Source organism: Phyllobates terribilis, unplaced genomic scaffold (assembly GCF_046119375.1).
Source record: "Phyllobates terribilis strain yellow unplaced genomic scaffold, ASM4611937v1 Scaffold_200__1_contigs__length_3551848, whole genome shotgun sequence".
NCBI lineage: Eukaryota > Metazoa > Chordata > Amphibia > Anura > Dendrobatidae > Phyllobates > Phyllobates terribilis.
In genome coordinates, this window is record NW_027362960.1 from 404,331 (window position 1) to 423,195 (window position 18,865).

General features: G+C 41.4%; 1 pseudogene; it reads left to right on the forward strand.

The window, feature by feature from the left end:
* LOC141213599 (uncharacterized) overlaps window positions 1–17,413 on the forward strand; it is a 94,500-nt pseudogene extending 77,087 nt beyond the window's left edge.
* Window positions 17,414–18,865: the final 1,452 nt, after the last annotated feature.

Here is an 18,865-nt window from a genome sequence, read left to right on the forward strand (position 1 = left end):
GGGACCTCCTGGGTCATCTGGTCCAACCCCCTGCTCAAAGCAGGATTCACTAAATCATCTCAGACAGATGTCTGTCCAGCCTCTGTTTGAAGACGTCCATTGAAGGGGAACTCACCACCTCTCGTGGCAGCCTATTCCACTCATTGATCACCCTAACTGTCAAATTTTTTTTTCTAATATCTAATCTGTGTCTCCTCCCATTCAGTTTCATCCCATTGCTTCTAGTCTTTCCTTGTGCAAATGAGAATAAAGATGATCCTTCTACAATGTGACAGCCCTTGAGATATTTGTAGACAGCTATTAAGTCTCCTCTGTCTTCTTTTTTTCAAGCTAAACATTCCCAAATCCTGTAACCGTTCCTCATAGGACATGGTTTGCAGACCGGTCACCATTCTGGTCGCTCTTCTCTGAACTTGCTCTACTTTGTCGATGTCTTTGTTAAAATGCGGTGCCCAAAACTGGACACAGTATTCCAGATGAGGTCTGACCAAAGAGGAGTAAAGTCCGATAATGACTTCACGTGATCTAAACTGTATGCTTCTGTTAATACATCCCAGAATTGTATTTGGCTTTTTTGCTGCTGCATCACTCTGTTGACTCATGTTCAGTCTATGATCTATTAGTATACCTAAGTCTTTTTCACATGTACTGTTGCTTAGCTCTATTCCTCCCATTTTGTATATGCTTTTTTTCATTTTTATTGCCCATAAATGGTAAGTTGTGAGTGGTTGTCTCATCAGTATTTTGCACCTGTGTAGCCGCCATCTTTATGTGGGTTTGCTGCACCCTGGTAGTGCATTTGGTTTTGAAGATCTGGGCAGGTAAACACTGCTGTGTTTTTTCTTGAATTTTTGGGGGAATTTTAATTCTTCTTAGTGAGGCTTTGCTGTTTGTGTCAAGCTTTTGGGGATGGAAATTTCATTCTCCAGCAGGACTTGGCACCTGTCCACACTGACAAAAGTACCAATACCTGGTTTAAAAACAACAGTATCACTGTGCTTGATTGCCCAGCAAACTTGACTGACCTTAACCCCATAGAGAATATATGCGGTATTGTCAAGAGGAAGATGAGACACCAGACCCAAAAATGTAGACGAGCTGAAGGCTGCTATCAAAGCAACCTGGGCTTCCATAACACCTCAGCAGGGCCACAGGCTGATCGCCTCCATGCCACGCTGCATTGATGCAGTAATTGATGCTAAAGGAGCCCAACCAAGTATTGAGTGCATTTACTGAACATACATTTCAGTAGGACAACATTTCGGATTTTAAATACATTTTTCAAGCTGTTGTTATAAAGTATTCTAATTTACTGAGATAATGACTTTTGTGTTTTCATTGGCTGTAAGCCATAATCATCAACATTAACAGAAATAAACACTTGAAATAGATCCCTCTGTGTGTAATGACTCTATATATGAGTTTCACTTTTTGTATTGAAGAACTGAAATAAATTAACTTTTTGATGATATTCTAATTTAGTGAGATGCACCTGTATATAAATCTAAATTGCAATTCAATAGAGAGCAAATTTATCATATCTAAAGGAAATTAACCTGCCGACATTCTCGGGTAAAGATCAAGAATATCTGAATAGTCCTTTACAGTTGGAGGAATTACAAATGGCGGTAGCCTCTATGACAAATAATAAGTCGCCAGGGCTGGACGGGCTTGCCACGGAAATATATAAGAAATTTGGGAATATCCTACTTCCTCACTTACTGGTTACCTTTCAGGATACAATTAAGGGGGAAGCTCTGCCTCATTCAATGCAAGAGGTGTTAGAAAAAACCTAACAGGAGAGTTCTATCTTGCTGGTCACATGACCTTTTTTGCCTATTTAATCCTGCTCCGCCCTTCTGGCCATGCTGGACTTCATTGTAATTTCTACTCTTAAGCTAGCCAGGTGCTTTGTAACCTCTCTGTCAGTTTAGCTAGGTCTTTGGACCTCTATGTTCTATGTTGTTTGTTTGTCTTTTTACTGCTACAATTTCTGCTAGGAGGTGTCCATCTTTCTCCCAGTCCCTAGTTCTTGTAGGGATCCCTCCCTCACATCTATAGGTCTTCGTTCAGACTAGCTGAGGACTTTAGCGGGTCTGATCGCAGGATCAGGTTCCCCGTTACATCGTAGGGATCTAGCTTAGTTCTATTGTAGCGACAGATCTCCTCTCTTTCCTTAGTGCTTGTAGCAGATCATAACAGTAAGTCCAGCCCAAAAATATCTGTAAGGAAAGATCTCCAGTTTCCATCATGGTGTCGGTTCAGGATTTGGCTCAACGCCTGCAGGGACTCTCTCTGGAGGTGGCTGAGCTCCAGCAACACGTGAGTAGCTGTTCTGGAGCGCATTTTGTGGAGCCAAAGGTACGTTTGCCTGATTTATTTTTTGGTGAACAGCAAGATTTTTTTTCCTTTAAAAATGCTTGTTTGTTGTATTTTCGTTTGAGACCCAGATCCTCTGGTGATGAATCACAGCGCATAGGGTTCATAATGTCACTTTTGCGCAAGGAACCTCAGGGATGGGCCTTTTCTCTCCAACCTAGTCATCTGTGCTTTAGTGGATAGTTTTTTTTTCTGCTTTGGGGTTGTTGTATGATGATCCTGATCGTGTCTCATCAGCTGAGACTGAATTGAGACATTTGAGGCAGGGATCAGGTAATGTGGAAAATTATTGTACCAGGCAATTATTGTATTGTACCAAAAAATTAGAGAAATACTACAAAAATACTGGTACATACTGAGACAAGATCCCCTTTTACGGGATGTACTACCAGAGTGACCAGGCATCACCTTTAGAAGGGGTAAAACACTCAGAAACATTATAGCACCTAGTCGCTTGAAAACATCTGTAGTGAAAAGCTCTGGAAGAAAAAAACAAACGTCTCTCCAATCTAAAACTACTAATCCTATAACAAAAAAGACAACCAATACACTCAATGGCACTTTTAAATGCAACCAGAAAAAGTGCCAATGCTGCCAAACAATAACCCATGGCCATCAATCTATCACCTCCAATAGCACAGGAGAAACCTTTCCCATAAAACATCACCTGACTTGCACTAGCAGCTATGTTATATATGTAATTACATGTAGTTGCGGAATGCAATATGTTGGCCGGACGACACAGATGGTCAGATCACGGTTAAACGCACACCAACATAATGCGAAAATTGGGCTACTAACACATAGCCTATCGAGACATCTCCTACTAAATCATAATAAGAGCTTTGAGATAAGTTTGACTCCTGTCGAAGAAATTCCGCAGAACATATCAAACAGAATCCATCTACTGAATAAGAAAGAGGCTTTCTGGATGTACAGATTGCGCTCTCTACATCCGGACGGCCTCAATGATAGATTGGAGAACATATAGAACATCGAATTAGATCAGGACAGCATTGCTGACCAATAGAAATATTTAGAAAGAATAGAATATATGGTAACCCAGGCTAGATATATTTTTTATTATATATTTTTTATGATATACTCTTGGGTTTGCCCATAAACCCCTGACTAGTGAAGCCAGCATCATGAGGACATCCATAGCATAGAGGTAAATACTAATGAGAGAAACTCAATAGACCCTAGAGTGTGGACTACACGAGTTCAATCCCAGTAGAAAAAACTAACTTATCAAAGAAGTTCCCACAGCAATTAAAGATATAGAACTCACAATATGACTAGATTAAAGTAAGATGTTTTTTTTTTTTTTTTCTTTTTTTCCTCATTTTTTTATATATTTTTATTTTTAATTTTTATTTTTTATTTTTTTTAAAAAATTTTCTTTATTTATTTTTTTATTTTATTATTATATATATATTATTTTTTTTTTATTTTTTTTATTTATATATATATATATATATATTTTTTGTTTTATTTATTTATTTATTTTTTTCTTTTGTGTTGTGTTTTCTCTCATAAAGAAAAGTTTTTCTAGTAAAAGAAGTATAATATAATAGTCCTAATATGATCATTGAATATATGTTGTATGTGTGGATAATGCTATAGATTTACATTTTTTATACATCCACTCATGCTGTATACACGCAAATCAATGTTTGTAATGTTTTTTATGTGTGTGTGTTTTTCACCATGTATTTTATCATGTATGCAAATATACCTGTAACAACAAAAGAAATAAGGACAAGCTAAAGCTGCATACTGAAAACCACCAAGCAGCAATTAAGCTAATGAAGAACCACCAGGTCTCAACCATTTAACATAATTAATTTATTCAAGTGAACCTATATAGACTATATAACTCTAACAGACTGTAAAGCAATATCTTACCTGAGGAAGGCTATTCTGTACCAGTATATAGCCGAAACGCGTTGTTCTATGTATCTTTTTTTATGATTATTTTTATCTAAGTAAATTTCTGAAGACTTTTAATACCTCTGCCTGGTGCCTGTCTCCTGGGAGCGCTGAACTGACTGGATGAATCCTTTCATTTTCTCCTGACCCTCACTATTAATGGTATTCACCAAGAGAATTTGGATTTGGTGGTATTAAATAATTTGCCTTCTCCAGTAGTTTTGGGGTTACCCTGGTTAAAATTGCACAATCCTGTACTGGATTGGTCTACCAATGAAATTAAGTCCTGGAGCCCTAAGTGTTATGACAAGTGTTGTAACGGGCGCATTACTGCTGTGGATAAAGGGGAATTACCTGTACCTATTCAGGATTTTTGGAAAGTTTTTTCTGAGGAGGAGTTGCAAATTTTGCCTCCCCATAGAGACTATGATTGTACCATTGAATTTGTCCCTGGAGCGACTCTTTCTAAAAGTCGTTTATTTAATCTTACTATTCCTGAGAGAAAGGCTTTGGAGGAATACATACAGACGAGCTTGGCCGTCGGTCACATTAGGCCTTCCAAGTCTCCTGTGGCTGTTGGATTTTTTTTTGTTAAAAAAAAGGACGGCGGTTTACGTCCCTGTCTGGACTTTCGCGAGATTAATAAAATTACTGTACGCAATCCCTACCCACTGCCATTGATTCCTGATTTGTTTAACCAGTTAGTGGGGGCCAAGTGGTTCTCTAAAATTGATCTCCGGGGGCATACAATTTGTTGCGCATGAAGCATGAAGGAGGGTGATGAATGGAAGACTGCTTTTAACACTCCTGTGGGTCATTTTGAGAACCTGGTTATGCCTTTTGGTCTTACCAATGCACCAGCATTTTTTCAGAATCTTATTAATGACATCCTTAGAGCTTTGATCGTCAAAAATGTGGTTGTGTATTTGGATGACATTTTGATTTATTCGCCTGATCTGGAGTTTCATTGGCGGAGCGTACGTGAGGTATTAGTTATTAATTGACAATTCGCTTTTTGCTAAGCTAGAGAAATGTGAGTTCACTGTACAGAGAATTAGTTTTTTGGGCTACATTATCTCCAGCGAGGGCTTTGAGATGGACCCGGTGAAAGTTCAAGCTGTGCAGGAATGGCCTAGGCCTATTGGTTTGAAATCGATACAGAGGTTTTTGGGTTTCGCTAATTATTACAGAAAATTCATTAAAAATGTTTCTATTATTGTTAAACCACTGACCGATCTCACCAGGAAAGGTGCGAATACGGTTCAGTGGACTACTGAGGCCATTGAAGCTTTTGTGTTTCTAAAGGAGAGGTTCAGCTCTGCCCCCATCCTTATTCAGCCTGATGTGACTAAGCCGTTTTTGGTTGAGGTTGATGCTTCTTCTGTGGGGGTCGGTGCGGTGTTGTCTCAGGAAAACAAGGATGGAGTGCATCCCTGTGCCTTTTTTTCCAAAAAGTTTTCTGAGACTGAACTTAATTACGATATTGGTAATCGGAAATTGCTGGCTATTAAACTCGCATTTGAACACTGGCGTCATCTCTTGGAAGGTGCTGAATTTCCCATTCAGGTTTTCACTGATCATAAAAATCTGATCTATCTTGATGCTGCCAAGCGCTTGAATGCCCGTCAGGCTAGGTGGGCACTTTTTTTCTTGCGGTTTAATTTTTCCGTTACTTACATCCCGGGTACCAAGAATGTTAAAGCTGATGCTTTGTCTCGCAGCTTTTCTCCCATGGTCGGTGCTGAGGAGGAGGAGAGCATTTTACAGGAGGGTGTTGTGATTGCTGCATTGGACTCCGTTTTGGAAGATGAGATTCTTAAAGCACAGGAGAATGCCCCATCTAACACTCCCCATGGGAGGTTGTTTGTGCCTAGGACCTTTAGGAGAGATTTGTTTGTTGAGTGTCATGAGTCTCGGTTGGCAGGTCATCCAGGAATTTCTGAGACCAAGAGACTTGTGGGTTGCAGTTTTTGGTGGCCTGGATGGCAGAAGGAAGTCATTAAGTGGGTGCGTCAATGTACTGTGTGTGCTAGATCTAAGTCTTTGCATGCTCCTGCTGCGGGGTTGCTTTGCCCTCTGGAGGTTCCTAGTGCCCCTTGGACACATCTGGCTATGGACTTTATTACTGACCTTCCCCCCTCTGAGGGTTTCACGGTCATCTGGGTGGTCGTGGACCGTTTTAGCAAGATGTGTCACTTGGTTCCCTTCATCAAACTGCCCTGTGCTAAGACACTCGCTAAGGCCTTTGTCAAGGAAATTGTCAGACTCCATGGTGTTCCTACTGACATTGTTTCTGATAGGGGACCTCAGTTCGTGGCTCGTTTTTGGCGTACCTTTTGTGACAGGTTGGGAGTTCATTTGTCATTTTCATCTGGATATCATCCTGAGTCTAATGGCTAGACAGAAAGGAAGAATCAGGATGTTGAGCAGTTCTTGCGTTGTTTTGTGGCAGACAATCAAGAGGGGTGGTCTGAGTTTCTGCCACTTGCTGAATTTGCTCTTAACAACCATACATCCTCTTCTGCTGGGTGTTCGCCTTTTATTTGTTGTTCTGGGAGACATCCGTCTTTTGGGTCATTCTCCAAATTGGTATCGGCTGTGCCTGAGGAGGAGAGTTTTTCTGGTGATTCGGAGAGAGTTTGGACGGATGTGCGTGGTAATCTTCAGGAGGCTAACAAAAAATCTAAGAGGTACTTTGATAGGAAACGGCAAGAGGTTTTGTTTGCTATTGGTGACATGGTTTGGTTGTCCTCTAAGAATCTGCGGTTGAGGATTCCTTCTAAAAAATTGGGTCCCAAGTTTGTAGGGCCCTTTAAGGTGCTTCAGGTAGTTAATCAATCTGCTGTTAGGTTGGAGGTTCCCACCTCCTGGAAGATTAATCCGGTGTTTCATGTTTCTCTATTGAAAAAAGCTGATGTATCAGAGACGCCACTGCCAGTGTTTCCCCGGTGGTGGAGGACGGGGAATATGAAATTTCCCGCATCCTAAATTCTAGACGGTATAGAGGGAGTTTGCAGTATCTCGTCGTGTGGAAGGGTTTCGGTCCCGAAGATAACTCATGGGTGAGGGCGGATGATGTTTCTGCTTCCAGACTTGTCAGAGCGTTTCATAAGAGGTTTCCTGATAAGCCTGGGCCTAGGGGATCCGGAGGATCCTCTTAGAAGAGGGGCTACTGTTAGAACTCTCCTGTTAGTTTTTTTCTATCTTGCTGGTCACATGACCTTTTTTGCCTATTTAATCCTGCTCCGCCCTTCTGGCCATGCTGGACTTCATTGTAATTTCTACTCTTAAGCTAGCCAGGTGCTTTGTAACCTCTCTGCCAGTTTAGCTAGGTCTTTGGACCTCTATGTTCTATGTTGTTTGTTTGTCTTTTTACTGCTACAATTTCTGCTAGGAGGTGTCCATCTTTCTCCCAGTCCCTAGTTCTTGTAGGGATCCCTCCCTCACATCTATAGGTCTTCGTTCAGACTAGCTGAGGACTGTAGTGGGTCTGATCTCAGGATCAGGTTCCCCGTTACATCGTAGGGATCTAGCTTAGTTCTATTGTAGGGACAGATCTCCTCTCTTTCCTTAATGCTTGTAGCAGATCATAACAAGAGGCAGTGATTGATGTTATACCTAAGACAGGCAAAGATCCTTTACTTCCCGATTCATAGAGGTCCATATCTTTATCAACTGATCATGCCTGTGAAGTGGTGTGGAATTAATGCCGCTATATAAATGAGTAAAATAAATAAATATCAAGATCATTGTGAAGGTTTTGGCTTCTAGATTGAACACAGTAATATCTACAGCAATCCATACTGACCAGTCAGGCTTCATGCCTGATAGATCCACAACTGTCAATATCCGAAGATTTTTTCTTAACCAGTGGATCGTGATGGGGATAGACCTGTACGCTCGCTTGATGCCACTAAGGCATTCGATTCTGTTGAGTGGGAATATTTATGGGTGGTGTTGGAAAAGTTTGCCATGGGATATGGTTTCATCTCATGGCTTAAATTACTATATAGTAGGCTGGTGGCTAGAATATGAGTAAATAGGCATCTCACCTCGGCCTTTGGACTGAGCACGGGCACACGGCAGGGGTGTTCACTGTCTTCCCTGCTCTTTGCAATGGCCATTGAGCCCCTGGCAGCGATTATCAGGGAGAATCCAGAAGTAATTGGGTTCCGTAGAGGGAATAGAAGAGAGAAGGTTGCCCTCTATGTCGATGACACTTTGCTGTTCTTGGCTAGAGCTTCTGAGTTCCTTCCTATAGCAATAGAAATGATAGAAACATTTGGAAAATACTCGGGTCTGGTGATAAACTGAAGCAAATCGGTTATACTTCCATTGGATAATATAGATGAAAATGCTTCCCGTTAAACTAACTCGGGGTTACAGGTGGTCTCTGAGTTTAAGTACTTAGGCATTAACATAATGGCAAAAATAAATGATTATGAGAATCTTGACCTAATATTTAATAAAGTTTAGAGGTAAACTGGGGGCTTGGTCCAAGCTACCGTTATCGGTTGTGGGCCGTGCTAATCTGGTCAAAATGATCTGGATGCCACAGTTGCTGTATGTTCTACACAACTCCCCATTATGGATAAATCAGAGATTTTTCTTGAAAGCTAACCAGGAGTTTAGAAAATTAATATGGGGCAAACAGACAACGAGAATTAAGCTGGAAATACTGCAAAGGAATAAAACAATGGGCGGCCTTGCAGTCCCAAATCCATGGGTATATTATGTGGTATCTCAACTTCAACATATTCAGGGATGGAATGACCATGGGACGGGGAAGCTCATCGTTTGTTGCTACAACATTATCTCCATTCAGATAAACTTTATGAAGTGCTGGAGGCGCATACATTTTGGACACTTGGAGGTAAAATACCAACTATTCTATTAATTCACAAACTTTGGGGGTCGATGAAAAAAAATTACAGGGTGTAGAAGGTGTTTCGCAATTTACTTCATTATGGAACACTCCATGGCTTCCAAATCGATACCAACTGGTGGGATTCTAATCCTGGAATCCTGGAGTTCTAGGGGTTTAAATAGATTTAATCAAGTGTTAATAGGTGATTTGATTAAGGAATTTTCACAGCTGCAAAATAAATTCTATAAAAATTTACAATTTCGGCACACACATAAGGCAGAAGGCATTGTTCTGGATGTGGGGCAACCTCAAAACACAATAATACAGAAAATAGCTAGTTCACATCGGTCTCAAGGACTGATTTCACTACTTTATAACATTCTTCTGGATATAATATTGACAAACCATCCTATGTGATCAAAGACAAAATGGGAGAGTGTGGTAGGCCCTATAGAAGAAAATCATTGGCTAGATATATTGGAAAATGTCCCACAATTATCCTTGAGCGAATCTCAATTGTCTCATATATACATTGTGACAAGGTCACTGGCAAAGTACTAGCGGGGAGATATGCAGCACTGCGATTAATAGCTGCAGTAATTATACATAGAAAATGGTTCCAGCACATGAGTGGGTTAATCAGCCATCTTAGTGCTAGGGTGTTTAAACACCTGTAGAAAGGGAGGAACTCAGAGGATAAAATCACAGCCTTTTCAGAGCATTTGGTAGAGGGCCTGGAGATGAAAGCTCTGGAGCTGTGGTGTGCATGTTAAGGAAAGCTAAACCTTGGGTTGTTTTGTTTCTTAAGCAGATGGTTACCCGTAGCAACAAGGACTTTGCCATACATTATGGTTATGTTTTATTTTCCTGTTAGGCCAGGAAGTCCGTGTTTGTTTTTGCTAACATTGCTGTAGTTTACGCAGTGCTCTTAATAAACTCAGCAGAAGCTTTAAAGAGACAGTGTTCCTGTGTACCTCTATGAGCAACCAAGTGAGTCGATTTACCACAACGTGATACATCAGGTACAGTATATAGGACGCTTCAATTCTTATATAACATTTCGTTCAAGTCCTCATTGTACTAGATGCAACACTTACTCAGCAGACATGCTTCATATTTTGTCCTTATTCAATGCAGAACTTTCACCATTGCTATGTATACTGGGATATGTTGAAGATATGACTAGTGATGAGCATGGCAAAATAGCGGTGGCACGTATGTTGTATATGGCAAGGAAATTAATAGCCCAAAAATGGATAGCAGATCAGGAACCTGTGATGTCAGAATTTATAGACAAAGTTAATTGGCTAGTAAACTTGGAAAAAAGAGATGTTATCTGTAAATATAAGTTATGGAGTTTATGGATTGATAGCTCCGGTTTGGCGTCCAAGGAATTGGAGAGATTTCGCTACATCTATGTTCTGGTGCCCAAAATAGTTAATTTTTTTTTAAACAAATGTTTAACATGTTAAAAAAAAAATGAAATGTGTCTTATGCGTATTGCATTTTTTTTGTTTTTACAAGAATTGTTGGTTCCAATTTTCTTTTGAAACTTTTTAAAATCTGCTTTTTTCAGGTGTTTTTCTTGTAATATAGAAAAGCCTAAGGCCAGACATAAACCCCATAAACACTGTACTTGTAGACTTGGGTATCAAATAATTTCTGTCCATGGTGTTTGTGCAAACAAAAAAGCTTTTATAAAAGCCTGAAACTTCTGTGTGTGAATCAGAAATGAGATCTAACGTGATAGAAGATTACAGTCTGGGGAAGACAGGAAACATTCATATAGACGGCCGGTGGTGATGTAGTCAGTGAAGAACTCTGGCCAAATTTATTTCTAGAGCCGTAGTATAAGATGAAGATGTCGTCCTCATCATGAAGTAGTTATTTCTCATTTCATGTGTAATGAATATCTCCTGCAGTATTGCTAATGCCGATTCCAGTGTCGGTAAATGAAACAAGAATTAGCGTTATGGACGATGGGTCTATGAGAAACGTATTCAGTTGCAGATTCCAAGGAAGAAACAACTTGTTGTCTGTGGCCTAAAATACACTGCTCAAAAAAATAAAGGGAACACTCAAATAATACATCCTAGATCAGAATGAATGAAATATTCCCATTGAATACTTTGTTCTGTACAAAGTTGAATGTGCTGACAACAAAATCACACAAAATCATCAATGGAAATCAAATTTATTAACCAATGGAGGCCCGGATTTGGAGTCATCCCCAAAATGAAAGTGGAAAAACACACTACAGGCTGATCCAACTTTGATGTAATGTCCTTAAAACAAGTCAAAATGAGGCTCAGTATTGTGTGTGGTCTCCATGTGCCTGCATGACCTCCCTACAACGCCTGGGCATGCTCCTGATCAGGTTGCGGATGGTCTCCTGTGGGATCTCCTCCCAGACCTGGACTAAAGCATCCGCCAACTCCTGGACAGTCTGTGGTGCAACGTGACGTTGGTGGATGGAGCGAGACATGATGTCCCAGATGTGCTCAATTGGATTCAGGTCTGGGGAAAGAGCGGGCCAGTCCATAGCTTCAATGCCTTCATCTTGCAGGAACTGCTGACACACTCCATCCACATGAGGTCTGGCATTGTCCTGCATTAGGAGGAACCCAGGGCCAACCGCACCAGCATATGGTCTCACAAGGGGTCTGAGGATCTCATCTTGGTACCTAATGGCAGTCAGGCTACCTGTGGCGAGTATACGGAGGGCTGTGCGGCCCTCCAAAGAAATGCCACCCCACACCATTACAGACCCACTGCCAAACCGGTCATGCTGAAGGATGTTGCAGGCAGCAGATCGCTCTCCACCGCGTCTCCAGACTCTGTCACGTCTGTCACATGTGCTCAGTGTGAACCTGCTTTCATCTGTGAAGAGCACAGGGCGCCAGTGGCGACTTTGCCAATCCTGGTGTTCTGTGGCAAAAGTAAAGCGTCCTGCACAGTGTTGGGCTGTGAGCACAACCCCCATCTGTGGATGTCGGGCCCTCATACCACCCTCATGGAGTCGGTTTCTAACCGTTTGTGCAGACACATGCACATTTGTGGCCTGCTGGAGGTCATTTTGCAGGGCTCTGGCAGTGCTCCTCCTGTTCCTCCTTGCACAAAGGAGGAGGTAACGGTCTTGCTGCTGGGTTGTTGCCCTCCTATTACTCCCTCCACATCTCCTGGTATCTGCTCCATGCTCTGGACACTGTGCTGACAGACACAGCTACACTTCTTGCCACAGCTCGCACTGATGTGCTATCCTGGATGAACTGCACTACAACTTCTGTGGGTTGTACTGTAGACACCGCCTCAATCTACTGTACCTCTAGGGGTGAGAGCAATAGCAAAATGAAAAAGTGACCAAAACAACAGCCAAAAAGGATGAGAACAGAGAAATGGTCTGTGGTCACCATCTGCAGAACCACTCCTTTATAGGGGGTATCTGGCTAATTGCCTATCATTTCTACCAGTTGTCTGTTCCATTTGCACAACAGCAGGAGAAATTGATTCACAATCAGTGTCGCTTCATAACTGGACAGGGAGATTTCACAGAAGTGTTATTGACTTGGAGTTACATTGTGTTAAGTGTTCCCTTTATTTTTTTGAGCAGTGTATATAGGTTTTATTAGATGTAAAGAAGGAAACTAAATACTGTAAAATAATAAATCTCCTCATATATTTACCTTATTATCTCCAGTAATTGTATTATTATACAGGATTCTTTATGATGTTACATCGGCTCATCTTTTTCTCATTCAGGTCTCTACAATATCAGATGCTTTCAGAGAAGATCTTCTATAAAAGAGAATTTTCCTGATTTATCCATCAAAGATGGATATGGACAGACACAAGATGGCAGAGAGGATATTACCCCTCACCCTAGAGATCCTCTTCCGTCTTACTGGAGAGGTGAGAGATTCTGATGACGTCACATTACATCATTCTTATCTATGGGAATAACAGATGGACAGAACTGGAGAGGTGAGGACTCTGGAAATGTCTGTAGTGAGATTTATTAATGTGTCTCTCCATAACCAGGATTACACAGTAGTGAAGAAGACCTCTAGTGAGCGCTGTCAGGACCCTGTGTCTGAGGGATGGGGAAGACCCCTGAGCCCAATCACAGGGCCTCCACCTCACCCCCTGATACATGAGGACATCAATGACCAGAAGATCCTAGAACTCGCCTACAAGATGATTGAGCTGCTGACTGGAGAGGTGACACTGCTGGGAATGCTGGGACATTATACAGTAACGCTATGAAGGGATCGGGGGATGACGATGTCATTGTATGTGTCAGGTTCCTATAAGACGTCAGGATGTCGCCGTCTATTTTTCCATGGAGGAGTGGGAGTATTTAGAAGGACACAAAGATCTGTACAAGGACGTCATGATGGAGGTTCCCCAGACCCTCACATCACCAGGTAATAGACTGGACTAAATACACACGGCCTATAATTATCTGTATGTAAAGAATGAATTCAGTCCCTGTATGTGTTTCCTCCAGATCTATCCAGTAAGAGGACAACACCAGAGAGATGTCCCCGTCCTCTTCTTCCACAGGACTGTAAACAAGAAGACCCCAATGTTCCTCAGGATCATCAGGTAGATCGAGAGAAGGTGTCATGAGATCTCCCCTATGATGTGTAGATGGCTGTGAAGGTCTTGTGCTCAGTCTTGTTTTACCCACCACTATTTTATGTTTTATACTTGTGTAATGAGAAAGGTGGAGATGGCAGTATTAGAGCTGATCATAGATGTGACTTCTCATCTGTCTGTGACTTTTCCAGCATTTGTTTCAGGGTGAAGATCTGACCCATATTAATACTACAGAGACATATGTGAGGGCTGATGAGCGGTGTAAAGAGGAGATTCCTACATATGACTACCCAGGTGAGTAGTAACCACTAATTGCAGAGAAGTCACAGATTCTTCTCAGTCCCCGTCTGTGGTTGCTTTATCAGTGGTGTAGTCCGGCAGTATCACAATAGTGTGATCACCATTTTGCCTCTAGACCACAACATTTTCCTCCACTCAAAACTGTTCAAATGACTTTGGGTATTGAAAGCCCTTTTGTATAGAATTTACAATCAGTAAGATCCACCTACCCCCTGGGATTAGGAGACGTTACCTGCCCAGATCTGTAAACTACAAAGTAAAATGACAGCGTACGTAGAATGTGCTGACAAGTTAGAAAATCACTTGAAGAAAAATATTATGATGGGCCTGTAAGAGAAAGCGGAGGGTAATGATGCTGTTGGCTTCCTAGAACCCTGATATCTTATTGGATGAATCTACCATCTCTCCCTTCTGTGCTGCTGAATGTCCTCATATGGTCCCTACAAGACCAGGTCCAGTCTTTCTGGCCAAACTTCACTTTTATGATCGACAACATTAAATGTGCAGTGAGGGCCAAGTGTGAATTTCTGTACAATAACAACAGAGTTTCCCTTTATCCTGACTTTACAGTTTCTTTTCAAACCAACTAACTTCAAATAAGATTGCGATAAACTATACTAAAAACATTACACCTGTGCCATGATATATCTCTAAGCTGTGCGTGGCTGATGGCTGTAATATACATTTATTCACGCCTGCAGGAGATGTGTTGGCATGGCTCGAGCCCTGGTTTCGTGGATTCAGTCCACGTCATAAATTCCATTATGTTTTCAATCCTAAAGAATTCAGATTACTGCACAATCTCTCCTGAAATGGGGGCGCTAATACTTTCTCTACTCTTCTGGTCAGTACTCATAGTAGCTCCAATGGTCCACCATAAATGAGTGCGGCTCCGGTTTAGTGTTGGAGCTCTCTCTTATATATACGTTGTTGGGGATCTAACATTTATTTAGTCTATATCTTTTTTTACAGGTTCATTCTCTATGATACTTTGATTGTGGTGGGATCTGTCTCACTTATTTGAGTCTGTAACTCCCTGATAGTCTTTAAAAAAAGGTCTCCATTATCTCTGCCAAATGCCCGAGGTTCAAATTTAAGATACCTCATCTCTGCACTATTATAAAAAGTTCTCTTTGAATGTCTAATATTTCTTCTTGAAACTCATCCAATAGAAAATATTGTCCCTTACGATAGTTTAGATTCCCAAGAGCCATCGAGCCCCATACTCTAATTACCCCAGAGAGGTTTCATCACTAGTTACTAATTTTTATAGATCCACACAAAGTGACTCCATTTTGGAAATTATAAACCTCAAATAATTAATCTTTAGAAATAGTGACTATTTTGACTCTACAGCCACTTTCCAGAAATTAGCATGAAGTGGATGTTGGAGAGTGAAATTACAAATATGCCATTTTATTACCCAACACATAGTGCCCAGATTGTGCTCCAGGAGACACACACCGTAAATTAAGTGGGTTCTTCTCACTATAGTAATGCCAAATACATGGATGCTGAATGTGGTTTGGGCACACTGCAAGGCTCAGAAGTGAGGGGAGATCTGACTTTGGGAGAGCGGATATTGCTGGATTGGTTTATGGAAGCCATGTTGATTCTCAAGAACCTATGAGCCACTAATAATGTGGAAACCTCTGTTTTCCCACTGACAGATGATGGACCTGAGTGGGGACTTGTTTTTTTGTGAGATGAGTAGAAGTTTTTATTGGTATCATTTTTACCTACATAACATTGGTGGCTTTTTATTCCATATTTGGGAGGCAGAATGAACAAACAATTGAACACCACGCTCTACTGGTTCATGCTATGAGGTTTTCTATTGGACTGTGAACTGTCATTGTCTTGGTGAATAATTAATAATATTTTTTTTTACATATCTTGCCATTTTAATGGACAGTTTAAGTAGAAATGTTCAAAAATATAAAATTCAAGGATATTTTATTAAAAAATATTAATTTGTTTTATTCTTTAGCAGATGACTGTGCCAGGAGATCAGAAGGACAGCTGACATCTTCAATTTTTAGATCAGATGATCTTGAGATCCCACAGGATACAATTGAAGTGAATGCCATTACTCCAGATATACCATCATCCCTTCACAGCAAAGATCTGTCATCTGATCCTTTCATACAGGTCCGGTCTTCTGATATATTACCGACTACTAAGGAAAATCAAAGTCAAATAAGCATTAAAAAACGAACTGCTCCTAAAGCAAAGAAGCCATTTTCAAGTTCAGAATATGGAAATAGTTTTCCCCTCAAAAAGTCTTTTCTTAAACATCAAAGAATTCACACGGCAGAGAATAGATTTTCTTGTTCCAAGTGTGGGAAATGTTTTAACCAGAAATCCGATCTTGTTAGGCACCAGAGAACTCACACAGGGGAGAAGCCTTATTCATGTTCAGAATATGGAAAATGTTTTAACCATAAATCAGATATTGTTATCCACCAAATATCCCTCTCAGGGGAGAAGCCATTTTCATGTTTAGAATGTGGAAAATGTTTTAACCATAAATCAAATTTTGTTAAGCACCAGAGAACCCACACAGGGGAGAAGCCTTTTTCATGTTCAGAATGTGGGAAATGCTTTGTACAGAAATCAACTCTTAATACACATCAGAGAACCCACACAGGGGAGAAGCCTTTTTCATGTTCAGAATGTGGGAAATGCTTTGTACAGAAATCAACTCTTAATAAACATCAGAGAACTCACACAGGAGAGAAGCCTTTTTCATGTTCAGAATGTGGGAAATACTTTGTACAGAAATCACATCTTAATGCACATCAGAGAACTCACACAGGAGAGAAGCCTTTTTATCATGTTCAGAATGTGGGAAATGTTTTGTACAGAAATCAACTCTTAATAAACATCAGAGCAGTCACACAGGTGAGAAGCCTTTTCATGTTCAAAATGTGCGAAATGTTTCAATCAGAAAACGCATTTTGGTAGCCACTGGAGAACCCACGCAGGGGAGAACGCTGCAACAACACCCAACTGGTCTCTGTACAGACTAGAAAGGCCCTAGCTGCACAACTAAAATCACCTCGTACCTACATCACCAACACCTATATCCACTAACGCTTGGGTCAGAGACATTGTCTCCTACAGCTACAAAATAGAATTTTCCATGCTCCCTTGTTTTCGAGACCCACCCCACTAAGACTCCTTCCCTCATTGCCGGCTTTTTCAAGGCTATTGATTCGCTATCCAAAGCGGGCATCATGATCCCAGTTCCAGGACACCGAAACATCAGACACTGGAGGCAGTCCGAGGGGCCGGGGCAAAGCCAAAGACCCTACGCACAATCCTGCCCTTATGCACCAACAGCTTATTACACAGTTTTACAATACATCAGACATGTGTTTAAATGAAACAAGCAAAGGCATAAAGTTTTCAATGGTAATAAAATGCACTTTTATAAAATTAGAATTGTTTCTATATATGTTAAAATGTTCTTTTGACAATATTTCTACAAGTAAAAGTTTGAGATTTCTGTGGTAATGGTTATTTGTTCCTTTTAAACCTGTTCTGAGTGTCAATAAAATATTTCTCTGGTTAAGTTTCCACATTTTATTTTAGCCTTTCATTTTACTCATAGGGCAGGAAAAGCCCATGATGCATCTGTGTAAACCATATAAAAGGTACTGGCTTAGACAGGTAAAGCATTTTTGAAACGATGTAGTTCACTTGTACAAGCTGCATAGATGAAAACCTGCTTAAAGGGAACCGGTCACCTGGTTTTCCCCATATAAAGTACGACAACCACCTGTATGGCCTTTATATACACAATTCTAGAATGCTGCATATAAGTCCCCAAGCCGATCTCCGTAACTGGAATTGGATGTTTCGACCCCAGCAGTTCTCCAGCCGGTCGCCCCCGCACATTTCGTCCCCAGCATTTGGCCCCCAGGATGTTTTGCCCCCGCACATCTCACCCCCGCACATATCTCCCCCAGTTCGCCTCCGTCCGGGGGCAAAATGTGCGGGGGCGAATCTTGATAGGGGTGAAATGTACCTGGGGGCAAACACATGGGGACGAACTGCTGGGGGCAAATTGCTGGGGGCGAACTGCTGGGGGCGAAACTTCCTATAACCAAAATTAACATATTTTTAACCATCCAAACAATGCTATTTAAATATTCATGATGGCTGAACTGCAAGCAGTCAGTCTCACTTCATCATATATGATTAACTGTGAAACGCTGCAGTGTTCCAATTACACTATACTTTTAGAAGCCATAGACTTCATCATTAGACTGGCTGTCTGGAGAATCCTCCGGTGGGTCCAGGCCTCTCCTTCAGGGGCATCTATAACGCCTGACCTCGCAGATGGTATGGTGTCACTGAGATTTTAATGTTATTTACTGTTGAATATCATATTCAGCGAATACATCAGACCGGAAGCGGCAGACGCGATGACATTAGTGCCTGCCGTGCCTCAGGCCACACGTGAGGACATTACTAGATTGTGCCTCAGACCACACGTGAGGACGTTGCTAGGTTGTGCCTCAGACCACACGTGGAGACATTGCTAGATTGTGCCTCAGACCACACGTGGGGACGTTGCTAGATTGTGCCTCAGACCACACGTGCGGACGTTGCTAGGTTGTGCCTCAGACCACACGTGGAGACGTTGCTAGATTGTGCCTCTGACCACACGTGAGGACGTTGCTAGGTTGTGCCTCTGACCACACGTGAGGACGTTGCTAGGTTGTGCCTCTGACCACACGTGAGGACGTTGCTAGGTTGTGCCTCAGACCACACGTGAGG